Source organism: Semicossyphus pulcher, unplaced genomic scaffold, assembly GCF_022749685.1.
Source record: "Semicossyphus pulcher isolate SPU_LCO1_2020_fin unplaced genomic scaffold, fSemPul1.0.p SCAF_13, whole genome shotgun sequence".
In the NCBI taxonomy this organism is placed as follows: domain Eukaryota; kingdom Metazoa; phylum Chordata; class Actinopteri; order Labriformes; family Labridae; genus Semicossyphus; species Semicossyphus pulcher.
The window spans coordinates 13,521,473-13,546,814 of NW_027211637.1; positions in this window are offsets into that span (position 1 = coordinate 13,521,473).

Here is a 25,342-nt window from a genome sequence, read left to right on the forward strand (position 1 = left end):
ATGTCTATCACACATAAGGTCACCATCAGGGGCATTTTATCACGTTTTATCTAAAGGGCATTTTTGCTGTGTTTTTTTCTACTGAGGGTGCATCCCATGGGCAAACACCAGTGGGTGTGTATATCCTGTTTGTGCCTATAGCAACTTTTATCTGGGGAATTTTGGAAGTAAATGGCAACAACAATATAAAGTATGTATGATGAGGGAAACATAACCTACATCATACATATGATTTATCTAGTTGGGGATTATTGGAAGTAAATTACAAGAACAAAACATGTATGATGAGGGAAATAGGCTATAACCTACATTATACAATTTGATTAGTGGCTGAGATGATAATGGATGCCCCAGGGGGGGGCATGTTAAGTGTTTGTGATGGATCTCTTATACTATACAAAAGACAAGAATCATATTCATGCACCAACAGGAACACAAGAGGATTAATTCATCTCAATGAGCAGCGATTTAGCTGCGTCTAACAGAGGTGGTGTCATGGGAGGTGTGGGCGTGTACCCGAGACTCTCCAAATCCCTTTACCTTTGACTGAAGCTTTTTAGTCGGCGAAGGGACTCTAAGGAGAATCACCGCTCTGAGTTTTATCCATATTTCTACATTATAACAGGTGAGCAATTTTGTAGGAAACCGCGGTTTGCAAGTTGCATGTCGGATTTATGACATGAAGCTGAGAGGAACTGTGCGACAAACATCATCTGATCCGTTATTTGACGTCTGGACCGCATGAGATGGACTGCACGCGGACATATTTTCAGAAGTTCATGGATTTTCAGTCGATGCTGGGAGATTAATCTGACACGTGCGCTGCATCCTCATCAGGCTATGGTTTACTTTGGGAATATCTGACATGGCAAGGATACTATCCATCCTCGCGAGAGTCATGCTTTTGGAAATACTGGTATTGATTATTTTACAAGGTACGTTTAAAATCAGAGCTGCAATAAACGTATGCATTTAAACTTACTTTTTACCCTTTTTGTTATTAGGGTTATTTGTAAGCTTACTTCTAACATGTATCCTTTGCAATACAAGGTGTGTTGGCATCCGATGTCCTGGTCGTATCCGAGGGGAACCCTGGAGCTGTCCATCACTCCAGAAGGGTGTCTGGCTCCGGAGCACCTGCGGGTTCACAGCTGGCTGAGGCAACACGAGCAAAGTCCAGACCCAAGCGTTGCACTTGTTATTCCTACAAGGATAAAGAGTGCGTCTACTACTGCCACTTGGATATCATCTGGATCAACACACCCGAGTAAGACATGCATGATAAAATCCTTCCTTTATGATCCCTAAAATCCTTAAATAATCAAACAATGCTTGCTACTGGTGCACGAACAACTCCGGACTTGTCAGCGTTGACAGATAGGCTAGTGGAAGGCTGATTATAACTTAAAAAAAGAACAGTCTGGCCTGTGGCTGCTCTGAGTAAGTCAAATCGGAGCATGCACTGATACAATACATTGTAAGAGCTCGCACTCGGTAAGTGGTGCCGGAGGCGTCAAGCGCTAGACGCATTCAAGGTTCAAGTGAGGGCAAGCCCATCAGAGCGTAAACCTACTGCAAGGTCAAAGTTTAAAACCACAGAGGTGGAGGTTATTACTGCAAAAGTAAATATGTTTCGTTTCTCTTTTCTTTTTTCACATTATCCTCTTGGTGGCCCAAAACACGAGCCATAATCTGTTTACATAATAATATCTATAATCATAATTTGTTCACATTACAATTTTAGCGATAGGCCTGTATGCCTATTAATGTTGTTCACATAAAAATCTGTGTTATTTTAATACGAATCTTTTTTCTTTCTTTTTTTTCAAACATCATACAAAAGAGATTTTGTTGGCCATTTAAGTGACAGTTTGATGTCTTCGTCAAATTGCTTTATGTACCAAAATATACTGCATGTATTTGAATGCATCATGAACGCATGCGCCAATTATATTTTTTCTCTTATCACTCACAACTTTATCCGGCTGACTTGCCAATTGGTTAAGTCTCATTAATGTGGTGGAGGATCTGTGAAGATGTGTTGATAGATGTAGCTGTCTTGAGCTAACAAAGTGTGAGGGGTCCAAAGCAAGTGACATAGTAGCTTAATCTGCAGTGTGGAGTATGTGAAGCTAAATGGACAGAGATCAGACAGAATTTGTCAGGCAAAGCTCACGGCCTACGGGGGCTGGAAAAGAACAGCCCACTTCTTAATTTCCTTCACGTCGTTGACTAAACTGAAGTGCTTCAGTCACGATTCACTTGAGCTGGATTTGTTCAAGGGGAGTTTTTTTTGTAATCAAACTTGAACCACAACTGTCACTTTGATTATGTGGAGTCATTGTTGTTGCTTTTAGTCTACTTAACCCCAATGAATTTATTCAAAGACACTTAAAATTACTCAAAACACAAATAAGCCCTGATAGAACACTGCACGCATTTTACAAAGGCTGTTTTGGTGAAGGTTAAGCCTATGTGATGGAGTGGTCCTGGGACTGCCGTCACAGTCATCTTTCAATCAAAAAAAGCCTAAGGGCCTGTCCAGTCAAGAGGACCACCTTCTTCCCTGAGCATCCATGAGTTATCCTTGCTTCCACGTGATGACTATGCTTGACAAGTGAGCATTAGCAAGTAGCATAATTACAGAAAAACAGACATTTTTCATATTTTGGGTTCACACAAAGGGTTTTGAACTTGTGGGCAAGCAAACCGCAGATTTGTAGCAAGACCTCAAGATATATTCTCTCACACCTTCTTGTGTTCATGTATCAGTTTTGCCACCTCCTATAACCGCATATTAAAATCCTTGGCAAGAAAGTAGGAAAGCATTCTTTCTTTCTCTGTCTTCTCGATCCAAGACTGCTTTGGGCTGTTTCGGGTAAACAGAGCACTTTATTACTGCTTAGCAAGTTAGGACAAATTGACATAGTTTAAAGGCTGAAAGGGATATTGACTTATACTGCAACATTAATCTAAAAGCGGTGAGTGTGTTTCCAAAATGTAAAATGTGTAATATGATAGAAGATAAGGTCCCAAAATATGCTTTGAATTTCTGACCTCAAGTTCCACAAGTGTCACTATACAACAGACCAGACCTCTGTCCCAAAGCTACTAATTTTTTGCTCTCAAGACTGTGATAATACAGTAGCTATCTTCCAAGAGTCAGTGTTTGTATATGATTTTGACCTCTACCCTACCCTTCAATTATCCTTTAAGTGCTTTTACTTATCCTACTGTATTAAAAGGCAAGTGTCCTCCAAGACCCTAATGTACCCTTGGATAATAGCCCCCAGCTGATGTCAACATTTACGGACCCCTTTACCGTACATGAAGACAGTAATCGTACTCATAGCAGCTGCTTGAGACTGAACAGGTATAAGGTTTAAAAGTTTTTGACCCCTGAAGTCGCTCAGGGGACAGGCTGCAGGATGAAGTAAACACAGTGGAAGCTGCAGGTAGGGCGTCAGCAACACTACAGGTATACCATCAGGTACAGGCAGCAAACAGTTACACATAATCTGTTGAGCCTATGGGCAAAATTAACCTTCATCTGGCCGCTGTAGAATTCTGCTGGGATACTCAAATTTGCTTTAGAGGAGTTTCTCCTTCCTCTTTGCCTTCTTAGTATTTGGAGCTCCTTGAGCCTCATACACCTTAGTATTTTTTTCATCACAGGCAGTCAAAAACAGATGTAAAAAGGGGAGAAATTGAGGACAATATAAGTGATGCCAACCTGACACTCACAGCAAAGATTGTAGTATCCAGATGGATGAAGTGGGGTTTGATCTATGGAAGTTCTATTTGAAGTGTATTGTTCACTTTTCCTGACTTGGCTTCTGGGTTTTCCATTACCAAAACACAATTTCATCTATAAAAGAATGTAAAATGCGAGGCAGGTACAGGGAACAACGTAACTGTTTCTTGGCATTCATACAAGCCTTAAAGTTTGTTCAGAGTGCTGCAAATGTGCAAGTTTTCCACTAATCTAAACTGGGATAAAATCAAAGTAGCTCTCGTACTTTATGGTGTCAAATAAGTAGCAGATGTTGTCTTTTCCTGTGTGTCTACGATTGATGTCACATGTTAACTATAACTGAAAAGCTTTGTCTCTGTCTTTTTTTTTTAAACTTCTCAGGCGCACTGTGCCGTATGGAATGTCGAGCTACAGAGGACTGCAGCGAATCAGACGTGATGTTGGCAGGCACGTACCTGAACGTGAGGGGGGAAAGACTCAGCGCTGCGTTTGTGTTGCTCTCAAGTCAGATCCTGAGTGCAATCAATTTTGTCTGTCAAGGTCAGTCTAATGCTCACTAGACAATTCCTTCCATAGGATCCTTCTTCTTCTGTTCTTAATATAATCAACACAAAGGTTATTATAAGGCTTTTAATGGTAAACACTACTCAAGGCCAGTTTTGGCAGTTTGTTTTGCTAAGGAAGATTTTTCATTTGTTAAATTTTTTCCACAGATAAAGAATTTAATTGTTAATATTTTAGTAAATTCTACACCTGCAACATCCACTTAAAAAAAAAAAGGGAAAACTATTACTTTTAAACCTAGTTCAGCTTCAAGCAACCTGGTGTTACAAAATCTCACCTTGAGCGTAGAGACTAGAAATCCAAAACGGAGATGCCATTGGTTTTATTACAGGGATTTAATAAAAAAAAAAAAAAACCTTCTCTTGTTATTCTACTGTTTTTATGATGGTCTTAAACTCAGTCACTGGATAATCCCTTTAATATTACGCTTTTAATGCGGAATGTTCTCTTTAAAGTCCCCTGCAGACAGGGCCAATCAGGAGTCCCGACAGAGTCCCTGGACCTGGATGACAGCTTGACGCCTCTCCATCTTCTTCTGGTTTCCTGCAGGGAACGGCTCCTTCCCTCCTCTTCGGCTCCTTTACTCTCTGTTTGGCATTCTCGCCTCCACAGGCACACTCAAGTTAAAGGAAAGAGTTTTTGGATGTTTGACACTAGCGGCATTCCTCAGCATCATAACTCTTGGAGTGAGTTCCATCAGGCCGAATGGTTTTAAAACTCTTCAGCAAATTAGATGTAGATCCCTGGAGGCAATCCCCCTTTTGTTCCCCACTGAGAACAGCATGAGGATTACTTTTGCCATAAAATAGTAGCCATTGACCTTGATTCTGTCAAGTTTGATCAAAGAAACCCTTCATCCACAGCTGGTAACGGAGGGTTGTGGACTACATTTGACTCTCTCTTTCAAAACACTGAGATCAGAATACATCAATCTACAGGGGACAACTAAGACAACTCAAAAGTTGGAAACCAAAAGGTCCACCAGGAGCCCTAATGGATGGAAAATGTGATACACTGACTCTTTAGGAAGCAAAGCTTGCCATCAAAAGAGGGAAGCTTTTAATCACCTGCGCTTTTGGGGCTTATTATTGAGCTTTTGTTTATGAGACCATTTACAGTCGGTGTGGAAAGCATTCATATTCATCAGCATCAGCATTCAAGCATTCATTGTGTTCCATTCACTTCTTTCAAATATATTGTGCTCTTTGTAACTCAACTATCAGTCATGTTCTTTTACCTCACCACTCATCACTGGATAACATCTGCTCTGAAACTGTATGACATTCTTATATTGAACAATCCATTTATGAGTCTTCCCAAAATAATCCAAAAACTGATGGTTGCTGATAACAATACAGGGAAACATTCAAATCTTTTAACTGTCCTGCTTGGAGCTGTGGATCCCTTACATGTTAAAGAGTAAGGCTTTTCCAAAATTGTATTGAATTGAAAAATATCAAACAAGACCAAAACCAACAACGAATTGTTTCTATTAACAAGTATTGCCAGTATATCAGTGCCATTGATCCATATTATTATCTACAACCTGCTTTTGGACCGCTTTTTGACTAGGGGACACGTTCCTTTACCGTGTTACACACAACATAAGCGCTGTAGTTTGTTTAAGGTCAATCATACTGGTCCTACTGCATCAAAACACCAACTATTGCAACAACTATAATCCGCAGCAGAAAGTAGTTCCAGACGCATTCACCTTTGACTCCTTTTTGAGAAACTTTTCAGTAACTGTGCTAAAAACCTTGTGTCCAGCTGTTTCATGCAAGGTTTCAGCTTTTGTAAAAGATGAGTCCATTTTTATGCAACATTAAAATGATTGGATAAGGAAGAAGGAAAGCATTTAGACACTGTGCCACTTTAGGTCTTGTAATGGGATTTATTCTGAATTATGCCAGCCTCAGCCTCTCAGTACAAACTTTAATGGAAAGCTACAGTTTAGCAAATCACAACTCCTAAACTTATTGGGGTTGAGAAAAAAAAAAATCAAAAGCACCACAATGCCTTAGGTCTAAACAGAGTGTTGTTAGAGTATATCAAATTCCATAAAGCCACGCTCCTAATAGAGTTAAAATTATAGAATAGCGCACCATGCTCAATAACAGTAGCGTGATTGTGGTCCCTGCCTCTGGGGCTGTTTGTGCCTTCACACTGACCAGTAACTTAATCCTCTCAAATTATTTCTCATAGGCCTCCACTTCTCTTCTCTGTCTTCGTCTGACTAGTATGTCAAATAAGTCTTTTGACTGCTGCTGAAGACACAATATTTACTATCCTATTAAAATGTTAACACGTTGTATAATTTCAAACCAATTGCAGAGATAGTTTTCCTGTCACGATATCCTGTCGTTAACATCTAAAACAGACAAGCTTTTTGGTTTTCTCCAATTTTTTGTATCTTACTTAGCCACTGTAGAAAACGATCAGGGACAATGTAAACAGCAGTGGAACACTACCCTTAGAGGTCCTAAATTCTCCATATTCACATTGTGGCCATAAAATGCTGTTTTAATGTCATAGCGCTGTATCTTTAGGATGTAAGTTGTCGGATGTTCGAAAATCTGACAATCATTCTCATTTCACCATTTCCTGATAATATCAACTGAAAAGATATTAGCCTATGGTGAATGTCAAAACAACATATTTCTTAACCCATAAGCCTAACGTAAGCTAGGAAGTTGCATAATGCTAACATTACCTATTGATCGTGTTGTACGAAGTGTTAAGAAAAGCATAAATCCCTAGCTAACAATAATATTAGCAAGGAAGTAGTTGCATAATAACATTCGCTGTTGGAGCTAATGGGTTATCCTCTGTGATGTAAAGGTTCTGTATACATATAAATCATTTCAAACTTTCAAAAGGTAATGTTAGCGACATTCTAGCTAATAATATTATTAGCTATGAAGTGGCTGAATTAATAGCCTAGCTCATGTTAATAACTGCATGCTAACAAAAGTTGTTGTCAGCTAATGGGTTATCATTTATGATGTTTTTACAAAGTTAGGTGTGTCTATGGCTTTCCTACAGTAATGCAAAACACTAAGGTTATGTTACAATTCAGCCACTTCATAGCTGACATTACGGTTTGCTATGATTAGCCACACTAATGGTAATGTTATCAAGGAAGTGGTTGCATGCTAACATTAGCTTTTGTCTGACTGTAGCTACTTGCATACATTCATCAAATATGATGTATGATGAAGTTAATTCTGTTAACGCTTTTCCTATCATTATACAACACTAGATAAGATAAGGTAGGTAAGCTAGGTAAGATAGGCTAATGTTAGCATTAAGCCACTTCCTAGCTAACAGTAATATAAGCTATGAAGTGGCTGAATGCTAACCTTACCTGATGTCTGATGGTTACAATTTCATTTAGCAGACACTTTTGTCCAAAATGACATACATCTGCTTTTTAATAAAACACAAGCAACGATCAAGACAGGAGGGAACAGGTTGTTGATGGGTTAAAATATGTTGTTTTAGCTAGAAATCTGGCTTTGGGTTTCACTGTTAATTGGTTTATTAGTTGCTGTTCAAGATGGAAGCATTCAAATGATTTTTGATTTGTCAGATTTCCAACATTTAGATGACTTACTATTTGGAATGCAGTAGTGGACATTATAACATTGGAGCTTCCCATCCCGGGAGTTATTTCAGAGTATGAAACAACTTTTCCAGTGTAATCTGGAGATTGTGATCAGGATATTTTCCTTTACTTCTAATAATTTGCCCAAAGAACAGATTACCAGGTGTTAAATAAAAGCATTGATTGTGGTTAAATAAGACTACCCCAAAGATAATTCCATATGGCCTTTTTTTGCTTTATTTTAGGTTTATTTACCACGAGATACATGAGCACACAAAATCCATACAGGACACATCATATTACGATACTCACTAAGTACACTTTTTATAGTATGTTTGTATGTTTGTACCACAGGTTGTACATTTATAAATTGCATACTTGTGTATCTTAATATATCAATATAAAGATAATATAAAGGGAATAAATATGGAATGGGAAATTACAATTAACTGTGCTGTATACCTCTTACATTTTGTTAATAATTGTCTGCAAGTTAACCGCTTGTAATAATGGTTTCAGTGTTGTAATGCACCGAATTTTAAGAGAAATGTATTTTCTTTCTTTAACATCTTTGACTTGTTTCATGTTCTTTTAACGGAAGCTTCAACTAGTCTGCAACAAATAATCTCAGTATGAGGTCTAAAGGATTGAAGTGGGAAAATGTGCAACTGGGTCTTTAACCAAAAAAGTGTCTTCTTTTCTTTTGTTTACCACTGACTATAAATTAAATCTTACTACTTTTCATGGTTATTGTTACTCAGCCTTGTTGTACTATTTTTTTAAATAGAGAACATATTTATTTCTTGCTTTTGTGTATAACATATTTGTTGACAATTTACAGCCCTGTGATCTAAAGTAAACCACACTAAAGCAAGAAAACAAGTACGCAGAGGAGTAAAATTCTTCTATGGAAATATTTGAGCTTCTCTGGTTTAATGTGGGGAGGTGCACAGCTGGGTAGCCTGGGGTTTTATTATATGTTGGGCGTGTACAAGGTCATCTGCAGTGTTATAACCCTTGTTCTTCTTAAATTGCTTGCTCATGGCCATTGTGTGCCAAGTTGTATTTAGGATTGTGATCAGGCCAGACCTACACCCTGTTCCCCTCCTGAGCTATGAACCAGCCATTATATCCAGTCATAAGCTTGTTTTCCAGTTTAACTCTCTAAGTGGGCCAGTTCATTGTAAAGTATGTAAGACCTTCTGAAAAATGACTACTCTAACATAACAAAAGCACACAACAGATATTTATAGCAAGTGAGGGCAGCCAGGGCTGTGATGCTTTCCTGTTATCACAAGATCACAAATTAGTTATCTTGTAATCTTGTGATAACATTTTTTTCATAATAAAAGCATAATTTTGAAAAAAGTACTTTGTCATGATAATGGATAAAAATTTTAGTAAATTGTCTTCAGAAAATGTCCTTGTTTTCTATAATATAGAAATAAATCCTTTTATAACAAGAAAACAACTTTGTTATCTTGAGATAATTTAGCATGACATAACTGTATTTAAAAAAAATAAAAAAATTCTTTACTGTTGTTCTATATAAATTATACATTTTTAAATTTTATTGTAATCAGAGATCAAATTTCAAGTTCAGAGCTGCATTTCTAACAAAGGAACCCCTTTGGGAGAGCATGAGACCAACTGGACCCCTTGAAGCTTCTAATACCACCTATCATCCTGGAATGTCCCACTAAGTCCACCTCCAATAAGCCTACCCCGGAGCCTCAGAATAAACCTTCTGCAGCGAGCACCAATAATATCGCTCACAGAGAAAGACCTTATTCCCACAGTACACCCTGGGAAATATTTGTGGGCAGACATCCTGACCGCAGGACGGCAGGTTCAGGGCCCCGAACACGGCTTACAGTTTGTTATTTGGGCTCTGCTTCATTAAATGAATAGACCTTTTGTTACATACAGTGAACGTGTGCTGGAACAGACAATTCAAAGACAACAACAGCTGCTTCTTCCAGATGATCATTACCAGACACAATAATATTATGATATTTTGTGTATCTGGTTTTTGAGTTGGGTTAAAGGCAGGTAGCATTTACCACGGTCTTATCTAAAGGCAGTGTGTTATTCTTAGTTTACTGTGCATATATTCACAATAAGGTGCATTAAACAAATGCTATTTTTTATGTACACAGAGAAAAATGTAATGAGGATGTGAAGATGCATTAAAGTTTATTATCTTTTCATTAGAACATAACCTGCATCTGAACTTTTTAAATGCTATGTGCATGAGAAACATTTACACCGATCAGCCATAACATTATGACATAATTATCTCTGTACAATGGCCCCTGTCAGTGGGTGGAATATGTTAGGCTGCAAGAAGAACATTTTGTCCTTGAAGTTCTTTTTATCATTTAAATTTAATTAGTCCAACTGGACAAAATTTTGACACAGAGATGGTTTTCAACAAATGAAGATTAAGGTACAATAGTAAAATAAAATGAAAATAAATAAAATTTAAAAAAATTAAATTAAATAAATACAATAAAACAAAACACACATGAGGTTACAATGGAAGTACAGGTAAAATTATAGTTTGAATATAGAGTGAGTGTATCTAGGGGTGTATTGTTGTATAAATTAAATAAATACAATAAAACAAAACACACATGAGGTTACAGTGGAAGTACAGGTAAAATTATAGTTTGAATATAGAGTGAGTGTATCTAGGGGTGTATTGTTTACAGGTTATAAAGCTTGCGCTGTCTGTCTCTTGAGTCTGGGAAATATGGGCAAAGTCTTAATAATGTCCAAAACATCCTTCCATGGTTGCTGGTCCTCCTTAAATTCCTCTTTCAAGTTGGAGGCCGCACCTTCCATGGAAATTGTCTCTAGGAATGTGTACAGCCACAGGTCATAGTTCAGTTTTCCGGTTTCTTTCCAGTGGGTGGCAATAAGTCTTTTGGCAGTCATACATCCAGTTGTTATTATTTGTTTACTTTGTTTAAACCAGGTTCCTTGAGGTGTATAGTTTAGGAAACACATCACTGGATCACAGTTCACTTTCCCACGAATCATTTCACTAAGGTAAGCGGTAACTTGTCCCAAAAAGTTTTAACATAATCACAAGACCATATCATGTGGTAAAAGGTTCCCTTCACCTGATTACAATGTCAACACAGGTCAGATTTGGATGAGTTAATCTTATTGAGCCTAACTGGGGTGAAGTATATTCGATGTACACAGTGGTAATTAATCATTCTGTTTTTGACTGATTTGGAGATAGTGTGCAGTTTTTCCCAAATATGCTGCCATGTCTCAGGTTCCATGGATACACCTAAATCTAATTCCCAGTTCCGTTGTGTTGTTTTCCAACAGTTTTCTGATTATCTATTTAAAAGTTTATACACCTTGGATGCAATTTTCTTACCTTCAATTATTGCTGATGTAAGGTAAGCTCTGTTTCGTTCATTTTAGGTATGGTTACAGTTTCTCCCAAATGTCTCAACAGTTGGGATCTTATTTGCATGTATAAAAGGAAATCTTTGTTTTCTATGCCGTATGCTTCTTTCAGTTCCTCAAACATTTTCAGTTTTCTGTTATGTGAGGCTCTTAAGTCATCTAGTGTAACAATTCCTTTCGCTTCCCAGTTGTCATTCCTCATTGGTTTACCGCCCAGAGTAAACCCATAGTTGTTCCAAATAGGATTATATGGGGAAGTTTTTACTGTAAAGCTTAATGATTTTTGGAGAATTTTAGTGATGTCGCAGGAAAATTGAATTCGAGGGTTTTCTATGTTTCTACAGGAGGGACTATACCAAAGACCATGCATGGATATTTCTACTTTTAGTTGGTCTATGATTTCTTGTTCTATACTTTCCCACCTTGTCGTTCTTAAGCCTGAGCCATATCCCCAACTAAGAGGATAGCGAGAGTTGAAGGCAAGATAATACTTGTATACATCTGGTAATCCAAGACCACCTGATTTACTATCGACAAACAACAGTTTCCTGCTTACCCGTGGGATCTATCTCTCCATATAAATTTATGGAAACTCTTAGTTATTTCTTTAAAGATTCCCTTATCTACAGCAAGTGGTAGCGCTGCAATGAGGTAAGTTATTCTAGGTAACACGTTCATTCTTAATGTGTCTATTCTTCCCCATATAGTTAATGGTAGAGACTTCCATCTCTCTGGGTCTTTTATTTTTGTTACAAGACATCTAAAGTTAAAGGGCACATTCTCATTTATGTCAGATTTAAGAGTAACTCCTAAATATTTCAAACCTTTGGGGGACCATTTAAAAGGTAGGGTTTTAATGTGTGTTTTATGGCAATGAACATTCAGTGGTAGGGCTTCAGACTTTTCCCAGTTAATTTTGTAACCTGACAGAGCTCCAAATTCTTTTACAATGTCTAATGTGTACTTAAGGGATTGTGGAGGATCAATTAATGTGAGAAGAATGTCATCAGCAAATAAGCTGATCTTCAGTTGTGTTAAAGGGGCTGAAATACCTCTAATACTAGGACGGGTTCTAATCATCTCCGCCAAGGGTTCAAGTGATAAGACAAAGAGCAAAGGACTCAGTGGGCAATCTTGACGAGTAGCTCTGTTGTCGAAAGGATCAGATATTAAACCATTGGTAGTGATTCTCGCTTAAGGGGCTGTGTGTATTCATGAAACAAGTTTCTTGAAATTAGGTCCAAAACCATATTCTTTAAGAGTTCTAAAAAGGTATTCCCATTCAATATGGTCAAAGGCCTTTTCGGCATCAAGGGATATAGCAATGGCTGGTTCAGTTGTCTGTTTAGCATAATGCATTATGTGGAATAATTTCCTCATGCTATCCCCAATTTGTCTCGACTTGACAAAACCTATTTGATCTAGGTGAACAAGCTTATGTGAAATTTGGTCCATTCTCCTTGCAAATATTTTGGCATATATCTTTCCTTACGAAATTAATAAGTGAAATTGGTCTGTATCCACCAAACTGAAGAGGGTCTTTGTTGGGTTTGGGTAAAACTGTAATAAGGGAAGATTGAGTGGTCTCTGGTAGGTGGCCTATCTCCTTAGCTTCTTTGAAGAGCTTTTGTAACTTGCCAACAAGTTGGTCTGCAAATGTTTGGTAAGAGTTTATACTAAATCCATCGTCTCCTGGGGCCTTTCCATTACTCAGGCATTTGATAGACTCCCTGATTTCACACTGGGAAATCTCCTTTTCTAAATGTTCTTTATCCTCTTTTGATAGTTTAGGTAAATTTATTTAGCTAAAGAACTGGTCTAATTCATTTAGGGAAGTTGTAACTTCTGACGAATACAAGTTTTTATAAAATTCCTGAAATCTATTATTGATGTCATGTGGTGACGTCAGTACTTCTCCATTTTTAGATTTGATTGCAGGGATGATCATAGAGGTTCTAGCTTTCTGCAATCTATAGGCTAAAAGTTTTCCAGCTTTATCTCCATTTTCAAAGTATTTGGCCTTCAGTCGGTTTAGATCAAATTCAGTTTTTTTGTTTAGTAGGTCTTTGACTTCTAGTTTAATTTTCATCAGTTCCGTATATACCTGGTCATCTTTTTGTTTGGCTTTATGAGCTGACTCTAGTCTGGATAGTTCCTCTGTTAATTTGTGCATTTTTGCAGTTCTCTCTCTTTTGGTTGGAAGCAAAGCTGATTAACCAGTCTCTACAAGAAGCTTTGTAAGCTTCCCAAACCGTTCAGGTTCAGGTTACTTTATTGATACCCAAGGGTAAACTAGTTTCGCAGTCGAGAGTCGAAACATCCAACACAGTTTGACAATCTAGACAAGACATAAAAGAAGAAACATAAACAAGAAACAAATTTAAAATCGACAGAGTGCTGCGATCCATGAAATAAAAGCATGGAATAAAAGCAAGTAAGTAGCAAAGATAATTAAAAAATGCCAGAAGTAAAAATTCCTACCAGAAATAGGTTAAAAGAATAAAAACAGTTTAATAAAAAAAATAGAATAAAACAATGAGATAAAAATCAATCAATACATAAAAAAATAAGATACATGCTCGAAAGTGACTCGTGCAGTTTTGTGCAAAGGTTCTACAGCTTGTTTACCAGTGTGATTGCAGCTGGAACAAAGCTGTTTTTTGTAACATTTGGTTCTACAGCGTGGGACCAAGAACCTCCGACCCGAGGAAAGAAGCTGGAAATCACTGTGCAAGGGATGCGAACTGTCATTTAAAATGGTCGTGGCTATGCGCTGTAACTGCTTGTTATACAGGGAAAGAGGGGTTCTGGGACTCGCCAGTCAGCTTACTTGACCATTCCACAATTTGATTTAAGGAGTTCTTGTTCTTAACAGAGACACTTCCAAACCATGACACCAAGGAAAAGGATAAAATGGATTCAATAAAAGCATGATAAAATAAGGTCATCATGGTTTTGTCTACACAAAAATAGGACAATTTTCTCAGACAGCCTCACAGTTTTCTTGAAAGTTCAATTTAAAATCTATAGTAGTCCCAAGGTATTTGTAGGATTCCACACATTCCACTGACTGACCTTTTATGGTTGTGGCATCATGTGTGTGGGTTTGTTTGCTAAAATCAATCACCATATCCTTTGTTTTGGATATATTAAGTTGAAGATGTTGAAAAGCAATTTACCCTTTTCTCATTTACCTCGAAAAAGAACTGTGTTTCAGTGTTTATCAACTCTGCTAGCTTTTTGTAGATAGAAGGGAATTGTTAAGTGTCCATCTTGAGGACTTGGTTAAGTGTGTGGAGGGAGAGAATGATAAGGTTATTGGGCAGTGATCGCTGTAAATCATGTTCTGTATGACCATACATCGGAAAGAACACCTTGAGTGATTAGCAAAGCATCAAATCTTGAGTAAGATTTGTGGCGATTTGAGTAAAAGGTTTAATCCCTGTTTTCTGGGTTCAATAATCTCCAAACATCAAACAGTCCAATGTTATTGCAAAAATCATTGAGTGCTGCTGAAGAGGCTCGGTCTGATGGTAGAGGTTTTTCACTTTTCCATTTCGGGTTTAAAAACTGAATTGAAATCCCCTCCTACTATGATAGGTTTCCCTGCATATTTTGTGAGTATAGTATTGAGTTTACCAAAGAAGCCTACAGAGTCTCCGTTTGGGCCATGTACACTTGCAATGACAATGGGTTCATTATAAAGTAATCCTTCAATAATAACATATCTACCTTCAGTGTCAATATTGGAGCTCTGAAGTACAATATAAATCTTCTTATGTATTAATATTGTTACACCTCTGTTTTTACTGTTAAAAGATGAGTGGTAAACCTGCACAACCCATCTTTGTTTAAGTTTATTAGCTTCTATCTGTGATAGGTGGGTCTCTTGCAGTAAACCTATCTCTGATTTCAATTTGGCTAGATGACATAAAATCCTTGTGCGTTTGGTTGGGTTATTCAGCCCACCTTCATTCCATCCAGTGATTGTAATGTTATTTAGCACAGTTGTGTTTGTTGTTTTGACATGAGTTATCTGATAAAAGCAATTGAGATTATTCCTTTCAATTTTAACCCCGGAAGATACTTCACCATGTTTGTCCTCACATTTAAAATAAAACATAACCATATTATACAGTAAAAGAAAAAGAAAAAAAACAACCAAAAACAGACAAAACATTTTTAAAACCTGAATCGAACAGGAAACTGCAAAAGGCAGTATCAAGAAAGCGCACAACAGGTTTAGAACATAAAAGGTAAACCAATGTGGGTCCGTAGATGCCACTGATAAGATTGGACAAGCTGAACTCGCCTCCAGGTAAAGTGGAACTGATTTTCAACCCTTTATTACTCGGTTGTTCAAGAAAAGGAAAGGAGCTATCTTAAATAGACATTGTGTTGAGCTTCGCGGCTTCACCAGCGCTGAACACGGGGAATAAACTTACAGAGGCAATATTCTCTTTTGCCCTTCTGGCATTTTTATTTGGGACTTGGTGAGACCTTACATTTTTTCTCGGTCATGAACTCTGAGCCCCACTGACAAGACAAGCCTGGCCGTGACCTAAACAAAATGTAATGACATCTGGCCCGCAGACCTGCGACCCACTGCGGTGAAATAAAACACTGCACCTCATCAAACAGCAGCAAAATCACACATTGTGCAACAACTGAGTACACCAAATAAAAGTCTCTTAACACCCCCACTTGTACTCAGGTTCTGGAAATCCAAACCAAAAACAAAATTACAATAAAATACAATACAGATGTGGACCTCTTCCACTCTTTTAGACACCAAACATAATACCTGCAAACTTTTTCAGTTTTAATTTAGTGACAGGTTTGGCACCTGTAGTGAGCCTTGTATTCTGCCTCACAGGTTGAGAGCGCTACTGCAGGCTGTTTCATAGTTTTCCATGAAACTAAAGAACTGTTTTCACTTAGGCTTACACAGTAGCCTGTGGTGCTACGTCTGTCAGTGGTATCCGCTGCCCAGTCAGCATCACTATAGGCCACTAGGCCTAACTCCTTACAGTTGTTCCTCCTGAAACACAACTCTCTGCCTCTGAGGTACCTTAACACATGCTTCACAGTTACCCACTGTTTCTCTGTTGGTTCACAAAAATACTGTGAAAGTTTGCTTACCACAAAACTTAAGTCTGGACGTGTACATGTTGTTAAATATATAAGGCTGCCTGAAGCCTCTCTATACATCTTAACATCACACATCTTAACCGCATCTTCTGTGTAGTTCAGTTTTTGAGTAGTTTCATCTTAAATTTTTCTGAAAGCATCTTTTACATCCTTCATTACTTTTTCATCCACCCAGATTAACATAATCACCTTTTCATGTTTTTTCTCTTTGGCATAGACACAGTGATCTGCTGGGTTTTGTGTGAAATCATTTTCAGTTAGACAGTCACGTAAAGTCCTGTTCCAGTTTCGGCCAGATTGCTTTAGACCATACAAGGATTTCTCCAGCTTACACACCAGACCTTCCCCTTCTTCATAACCTTCTGGTTGATCTGTGTAGATCTCATAATCAATGGGAGCGTGTAAATAAGCTGTTTTTACATCCATTTGGTGGAGTAACAGGTTCTCTTGTGCTGCTTTTTGTAGCAATGCCCCTACACTTGTCAAATTGGCTGTTGGGGAGAAAGTTTCACCATCATCAATCCCCATCTCCTGACTGTAACCCTTTGCTACAAACCTTGCTTTGTACTTGTCTTTACCCTCAATGTCACTCTTAACAGAATAAACCCATTTAACCCCCACTGTTTTCTTGCCCTTTGGCAGAGTAGTCAGAGTAAATGTGTTGTTTTCTTTTAATTACTGGATTTCTTCATCCATTGCTTTAACCCACTGTTTTCAGTTAGCTGACTCCATAGCTTCTTCAAATGTATGTGGGACACCACACATTGCTCTGTAACAGTAATCAATGGTACTATGAATCACATCTCTATCACTGTCGTTAGTTACAAAGTCCCTTAAATAACGTTTCCTCCTCTCTCTTATAGGATACCTCCAACTGGCAGATTCACTACTTGTCTCACTTGACTCTTCTTGGTCACACTCATCAGATGCACCACCTTGTGGATTTTTGTTTCTCACCCTTGGCTCCTGAGACTTCTCAGTGCTCTCATAAACCTCCTGTGTTACTCTGTCAGCCTTTGGCTGTCTCACTCTGTCATCATCATCGTTTGGTTCTCGACTCTCTGTGTTTGCTTTTCCACATTTACCTTGTTCACAAATATAACAAGTCTGTATTTTTTAATCTTCTCAGTGTCAGGATGATAAACCAAATAAGCGGGGCTGTTCTTGTCATAACCGACAAAAAGTCCCTGGTCACATCTGGAATCAAGCTTTCCCTTGTTCTGTTTGTATGTGTAACATACAGATCCAAACTTCTGCATTTTGGACAAAATGTCTTGGGGGTAAGACGGTATAAACAACGCGTCTCTCAGCGTTGCTCTGCATTGTTTTCCCGTACTGTCTACAAGGAACACCTCTGCATTTCCCTTACGTTGAGCTACGCCTCTGCACAGGGTGTAGTCTGCCAACTCCACACAGTGCGTCTCCGGCTTGAACGTGTCGTCGAAGCTTTTAAACTTGGATATATAGGTAATGATGTGGGAAGTAACTCACGTGTCAAACATCAAACCCTTCTCGTTGATGCTGCGTGCTGGTTGTTTCTGCTGAACCCCCATGTCTGCGTCCTTGATCCTGAAGGCATAATCCGCTGCTGCTGCTCCAGATCCGTTGCCGCTCTCATCTGCGACTTTCCTCGCCCCATCTTGTTTATCTTTACGTCTACAAGTGATATCGTTGGGGGTGTTACAATGTTTGCACCATGTCTTTTGCCGACATGCTTTCCCTCGGTGACCCTTCATGCCGCACTTGAAACACACAATGTCCGCATCCTCATTGCTCCTGTCCCGTGCACTTGACTTGCCGTGCATCCGCCCGGCTCTCGCCACAGTCTTCATCACATTGTCACTGGACTCCGCTGCGGTTAGCTTCTCTGTGGCTTCAAAACTACGCAGCTTTGTTTTGAATTCTGCAAATGTTATATTGTCCTCATTATGTGCTACATGTAATGCAAATGGCTTAAAGCTTTCAGGCAGCCCTTTTAAGACCATCGCAATCAGGAGGCCATCTCCTAATGTTTCACCCAGCGTTCCTCAGCGCCGTAATGGTGGTCTCCGCCCTGATGATGTAGTCTGTAACGGTCTCACGGCTCGTCTTCTGAAGCGATGTCAGCATGGTGTACAGGTTGATAATGCCGGGTCCCGGCATAGTACTCCCTCAATATTTTTAATGCCTTTCTTGCATTTTCAGGTGCATCTCTCATGATTAACGAGAGGCTTTTATCATCCAAAAGTTGAATCAATTCGGTGTATGCATCGGCGTTTTTCTTACCGTCTGCCGCTACCTCATCTTCGCCGTTGGGTTCTTTCAGAACCGTATTCTTTGATCTTAATAAATGCAAATGTCCCAACACAGTCTCCCACAGTTCATACTTGGTTTCATCTCTGTTGAACATGAGTCAAGGCAGCCTGTTTTTCCTTCGTGGATCCATGATGCTGTCTGTTAGCCGTTAGCACGCTGTCCATCACGACTTTCTACCGGCGATAAAACATCAAAAAAGAAAACTTCTTCCCCGAGTTGCTCCTGGGCCCATAACCTGTTGAGCTTCATGGCTTCACCTGCGCTGAACTCGGGGAATAAACTTACAGAGGCAATATTCTCTTTAGCCCTTCTGGCATTTTTATTTGGGACTTGGTGAGACCTTACATTTTTCCTCGGTCATGAACTCTGAACCCCACTGACAAGACAAGCCTGGGCGTGGCCTAAACAAAATGTAATGACATCTGGCCCACAGACCTGTGACCCACTGCGGTGAAAACAAAACACTGCAAATCATCAAACAGCAGCACAATCACACATTGTACAACAACCGAGTACACCAAATAAAAGTCTCTTAACACATTGTAAGATAATATGAAACGAGCTCCTCATAAAATAAAATATTTCCTCAAAATAGTTTGATTATTAAAATGTAAATTTAGACTGTGGAAATACTTTTAATTAGCATCGCTTGTGTGTAGCTGTATTACGAGAGGGAAAAAGAGTGTCTATTCAGGTTCCGGGGCCATTGTTTATCTCTAGGTTGGTCTCACATGGCCACTGCTCGCTCGCTCGCTCAACGTAGGGGCTGTTCATTTAAAGCGGATGGCAGGGAGCATACTTGAGAGGCTGGACTTGGCTTCTTTTGCGTTGTTGTAACTATACCTCATCTTATCGAAGGTGACAACGAGTTTTGCTGGAAACAGCAGCCGGAACGGAAGATCGAGACAATGTAGAGCAGCTTTGATGGGATTGTATTCTGCTTTCCTCCGGGATGTAGTGAGTAGTGACGTAGTGAGTAGTCCTGGAAGATGAAGAAACGCCTGAAGGACGTTCTCTTTTTGCTGGAAGCGAAGCAGGCGGATGATAATGGGGCGAGGTTTCCCATTGTCATCCCTCAGCGGACCAATTCTGTGAGCCCGTTCCAGCTCGGGGCCCTGTTGTTCAGCTGGGATGTCTTGCACTGTTTTGAGCAGGTTAGTGGTCAACAGGTTGATGTCGCTCCCCTCCATGTTTTCTGGGATGTTCACAATCCGAAGATTGTTTCTTCGCGAGGAATTGTCCAAGTAATCCACTGTATGGCTCAGCTGGTCGACTTGAGATTCAAGCTTATTGTGATTTTTCGAGATTTGGGTGAGTATGTCTTCTACGTCTAAACTTCGCTGTTCTGCATTAGCAATGCGGTTGGTAAGACAAGCTAGTTCCAACTCGATTCTTGTGGTTCTATTGTCGGAAGGTGAATGCTAATATTTTCTTGAACCGAGGCGATCTCCTGTTTGATCTTTCGGGCCCAGGGTGGGCAAGGTTCTTCTTCAGATTGGTTGTTTTCGGTGTCTTCCAAAGAATATCCGGGCACGCCATCTTTGCTTGGTGACCTGCTAGCTAACTTGTTGCAAGTTTGGTTTTGTTTTGGTCATCTTCTTGATGAACGTTCGTTGTTCGCCATGTTTCTAATCACCGTAAATGCTAATAAAGTCGGTAAAACTGTTTAGTAACAAGTTGAAAGGGCTTAGATATATTTAGCTGAAAACTGGAGCTCGTTGGAGACATTTCCTACTCCACCAATGTCATCACCTGACTCCCCACATTTTGTTCTTGAAGTTGATGTGTTGAAAGCAGGAAAAATGGGCATGTGCAAGGGCCCAATTGCGATGGCAAGACGACTAGTGTGCCGGTCTGCAGTGGTCAGGACCTACCACAAGTGGTCCAAGGAAGGAAAACCAGTGAAGGATCACCTGCTAACACCTTTGTACCAGATACCTCAGCACACCTTCAGAGATCTAGTAGAGTTCATGCCTTGACAGGTCAGGGCTGTTTTGGCGGCAAAAGGGGGACCTGGACAATAACAGGCAGTTAGTCATAATGTTATGGCAGATTGGTGTACATATGTATATCCTTTTCCATAGTTTCAAAACTTCTATCTATGTCTCCTTTTGTGTTTTACACTTCTGAGTTTTCCTCTTGAAGAACCATCTGCTGTTGGTAAACATAAAAAGTCAGCACCGCATGTTGAAGCCAACCTGAAAGAGCGTCAAGTTTGCAGCCAAAGAGTAGCACAGTGGTAATAAACCCTGTCAACCCTGTGATTTATGACAAACAACTCTACTGAACCATGGCTCATACGGAAGATTAAAAAGGTCTGCAGGGTTGCTGCATAATACAGGTGTATTACAAAACTATTTTACTAGACTGCTATTTTTCTGCTACAAAAGTGTCACAATGATATGTTGGTTTTTATATGAGAAGGTTTGCAAATGAGCAAAGCATCTGTTTGTAAAGGTTACATTTACAGTGAGGTATTCTCTGTTTCCCTTTTTGCATTCAACCCATGTTAACTATTTGCAGCACTGCTGAGGGACTATAGTTCCCAGTCAGTTGGCCAAGGAGCCAAACATGAGAAATAACTTAGCATGCATGTCTTTTATGAGAGAAACCAGAGCACCTTGAGGAAACCTTAACCATTGGTTGACTCCATACAAAAAGACCCATCCCCAGCTGGGATTGGAATCCTGTGCATCAGCGAAGACAAAGTCAAAAATCAGAAGAACACTTGCCAAATGCCACACTGAGAAAGAGGAACAGCTGGGTACTAATTGTCATGTAATGTAACCCACTTTGTTTGCAGTAACATTAAGTCCTCAGCCATGAGATGTTTAAATTATTTGCCCTAATTCCTGTAAATGGTCCAAAATGTGTCTTAAATTCTGTTATCCATCCTGGTAAGTGTTTAAAGTCAAGAGAAGATCAAAAGTGACCTCAGACCTCTATTTTCTGATGCCAGTGAGTGATTCTGATTACACTTGAACTTCTGCATCTCTTTTAAGAAGCTGCAGCTTGAAAAGAAAAAGGTTGATTCAAATTGTCATTGTGAATGAACTTATATGCACTTATTCATACAACATTTAAATTGTAACACAAGTTATTGAGAGCAGTTTTGAGGCACGTGAAGCACAACTGTTCAACACGTGGAATGGGGAAAACGAGATCTTTTCCCATATGGAGTTTCTAAACATTCTTACTATAGGTGGAGCCATAATGTGGAGAATTGAATTTGGGAAATATTCATTCTCTGTAACCGCAGTATATCATGACTGATGTTTGATCTGCAGGGGCAGCTGGAAGAAATTCTAAATCTCTTCTGTGGCGTCTGATAGGGCTCAATTTACTGACTAACTGGGAATATACACTGACACTGTAGCATCAGACGAACGTGCACGACGCGCAAGCGTCACGGCGGCATCTATTTTCCAATCAAAACAAAACAAAACAATGAAGAAACAGTGAACCTCTGCAAATACTTCTTTGATTTCCTTCAATGAGAAGGGTCTGTCACAAAAATCACGATCTGCCTCATTCAACTGGTTAACGTTAGGAATAGTATCAAAAAAGTCAGAGGCAGATTGCTGGCAGTGCTTTGAGGTAAAAAGATTACTGTAGAACTCTGCACAATAGTTTGCAATTTTCTTTTGATCATCGGTGATCAGTCCATCGATTCTCAATTGCTGTATAGTGTTGGTTTTGCATTGTTGTCTTTCTATTCTAAAAAAATATGCAGAGTTCTGCTCTCCTTCGTCAAGCCATCTTCTACGTGATCTAACAAATGCTCCTTCAGCTTTACATTTATAAATCTCATCCAACCTATGCTGCTGATCAATAAGCTCAGTCTTTTCTGCCTCAGTGAGAGCATCGGCTGGCTTGGAGATTAATGATGCAATCTTTAGTAGTGTATCATTGTCCTCTGCTCGTCTGCTTTTCGCTAAGTCAGAACTGTAGTTTCGAAAATATTTAGCAATTTCCTATTTTAATAACTCCCAGTTATTACTATACATATTATTGTTTAGAGCTTTGTTCCAAAAATGACTAATCAGTCGTTCAACTTCAGTAATTACATCTCTATGTTTAAGGATAGTACTATTAAGTTTCCAGTATGAGGATTTAGGGGTAGTGGAGGAAGACGTCAAAGGAATATAAATATGGATAGTCTTGTGATCAGAGAGTGGTGAAGGTAAAATGTCTGTTAAAACATTTTCCAAATCTTTTGAGATAAGCCAATAATCAATACGTGACTGACTCGATAGGGACTTGTTGCACCTTGTATAAGCTTTCTGTAGTGGATGGTATCCCTCCATGTATCAGTTAAATTAAATTTATGCATGAACATCTTCACATGAGAACTGGAGGAATCTGAGCACCTTGAAGGCCATCTGTCAATATGATTATCTGGTACAGTATTGAAGTCGCCTCCAAAAATTATGGAAGAATTTAGAAATTCAGATAACCAGTGAAGTAGTCGTCTTTCTAATCTGTCAACATAAGCATTATTCTCATTTTGTGAGTAAAAGCCATAAATATTCACTTTGATGTAATTAAAGCTTGCAATTTAAAGTACAAGGAATATATAATGGCCGTCTTTGTCACAGTCAGAGATTAAGACTCTTCCATTAAAACGATTTTTCAAAATGCAAACACCAGCCGAGTGTTCCGACCCATGAGATAGCCATAAATCACATCCCGTGATTCCTCAGCCCTTCCTTTTTATTTAAAAAAATTAAATAAAAAGTGTTAGACCAAAAAACTGGTAACGCACTGAAATAATAATAAATAAAGCAGGTGAGAGAAGAAAAAAAAAAAAAAAAAATTAGGAGCATTGTAAACTATACTCTGATTGCTCCTTGTGCTGAATCTGTCATACCAACCGGCCTCCCACAAAGAAAGCCAGCTTGTTTTCCTTCCGTGCCTTTTCCACTGCAGGCCACAGTCTGCTCCTCCTGTCTCTGTCTTCTGCAGACAGGTCCTCTGCCAGTTTCAAGTTCTTATTCTTCAGAAAAGAAGAGTTTTTTACAGAACACCAAACGGCATCGCGGAAGATCCGAGAGGTTAACTGCAGGATGATGCCTCTGAGTTGGGTGTTGTTTGATTTCCTGGGGCCAAGGCGATGCACCGTGTCAATGACATCTGGTAGTTTATCTTTGGCCTCTGGAAGAAGAGCTTGGCACACCTGGACTTACTTTCGCACGTCGTGCTTTTCCTTCTCATCTAAGCCATAGAGTTTTAAATTCCAGCGGCACGTGAGAAACCCGTTTCCCAAGCGTGTCAGAGTTTGCTTCATATTTCACGATCCGTGATTCCATGTGTTCAACTCTGTCCTTCATGTTTTTTTATCTCAGCACAAACAGCATCAAACGATTCTTTAACTCCTGCAATCTGCCTAGCATTTTCCTTAACAGCTTCTTTCACTTCAGTAATCACATGGGAGTTGCCACTAACCATCTTTTCCAGGGCATCCTGCTGTTTATCAGTTCAGAGAGCATGGTAGTCGTCTCCGTGTCTTCGACTCTTCTCTGTTTAACCGCAGGAGACTTGGACGGTGTAACATGGAGAGGAGGGAAATCTTCTTCCATCAGCGTTACCTTCACTTGGCTGGAGTCTGGGCCGAGATAGTCATGCATGTTGTTAAAGAGTGCGTTCTTAGATTCAGTTAGACTCCCGTTAGCAGGTGTAGCAAACTTGCTAGCTGAGTTAGCACAAGTTGGCGGCTTCTTCGCGTCACTTTTTCTTTTCTCTGAGCCTTTCATTTTGGTTTAATAGTGTTAACCAAAGGTAACCGGGTAGGATTGCTGTCGAAAAAGTATAAGAAAGTCGTTTTGTTCACATTAGGGAGTGGCCGCAAGATGGCGGGTTGAGCAGTCACGTTTTTCGTAGCTTGTTAAAACTGTTCTCAAAGTTAAGCCTGAATTTTACAATTTTCACCCTAAAGTACCAAAATGCATACATCAAAAGTGATTAAACCTGCCAAACTAAAGTTGGAAGAGTAGTGGAGCATGACTACGCCATGGACGTCACTCTGCTAAACAAGAGAGACCGCGGAGACGACTCGACACCGTCAACGCCAATTAAGAAGCCTGTGGAAAAGAAGACAAAGTCAACAGCAGAGGGTGAGAATGCTGAAGTCTCCAATAACACAATTTTGGAGGCAATTCTAAGCCTTGTAAAGAGCGTGGATATGCAGCTGGCCGATTTAAATGAGCAGGCAAAGCAAAGCAGCACCATGCTTGCTAGCTTAGCAAAGGCAGTCCAGTTTAATGCAGAGGTTAAAGACTGCAAAAAGAAAGTCAATGACCTGGAGAAACAAAATATTGAGCTATGCAAAGAGAACCGTGACCTTAATGAGAGAGTTAGAGAACAAGAAAGATACAGAATGCGGTGGTGTCACCGGATCAAAGATTTAGGAGAGGAAGCAGGTGAAGATATCAGAGCGCAAGTCATCCAGATTCTTGGTAAGATCGTTCCAGAGATGGAGTCAAAATTGGAGGATGCGGTTGATCGAGTGGGTAAAAAGATGGACATTAAGAAAAGACATGTCA